Raw genomic sequence first — 505 nt, forward strand, 5'->3', positions numbered from 1 at the left:
GCGCTGGCATACTAGAAGAACTTGCCTGTATGTGCATGCTGACAAGTCTTTCACAATGCGAACTGGATCTCAACATAAACATTAGATTGTCTAAGGTTACAAAGGACAGTGTCAAGAGTTGGGAACAATGCAGTACACAGCAGCCACACTGACTGACATACACCACATTCAGTTAAACATCATAACTATATATATAGCATCTCTATTTGCTTTTGTCTTTGATGTCCTTTTCCCAGGGATATTTATTTAGAGAAGAGTTGAAAAAAACTCAAGCTTCCACCAAGTCTGCTTGTTACTTGGTTTTTGGCTTAACAGTTGCGGACTAGGAATTGTGTGAAGATTTCACCACCGTCTGTGCATGCCTTGGACCATGTACACTTCCATTTTCTTTTTGCACTCGCAGAAGGAAAAATTGTAGAAAATGTGAACATTTTAATTTCAAGCTTAAGGTACAGACTTCCCCCCCCCCCTCTCTTTTTTTTTTTTTTTACACCACAACTTCTAC

This window comes from Aptenodytes forsteri, unplaced genomic scaffold (genome assembly GCF_000699145.1).
Source record: "Aptenodytes forsteri isolate BGI_AS27 unplaced genomic scaffold, ASM69914v1 Scaffold83, whole genome shotgun sequence".
NCBI lineage: Eukaryota > Metazoa > Chordata > Aves > Sphenisciformes > Spheniscidae > Aptenodytes > Aptenodytes forsteri.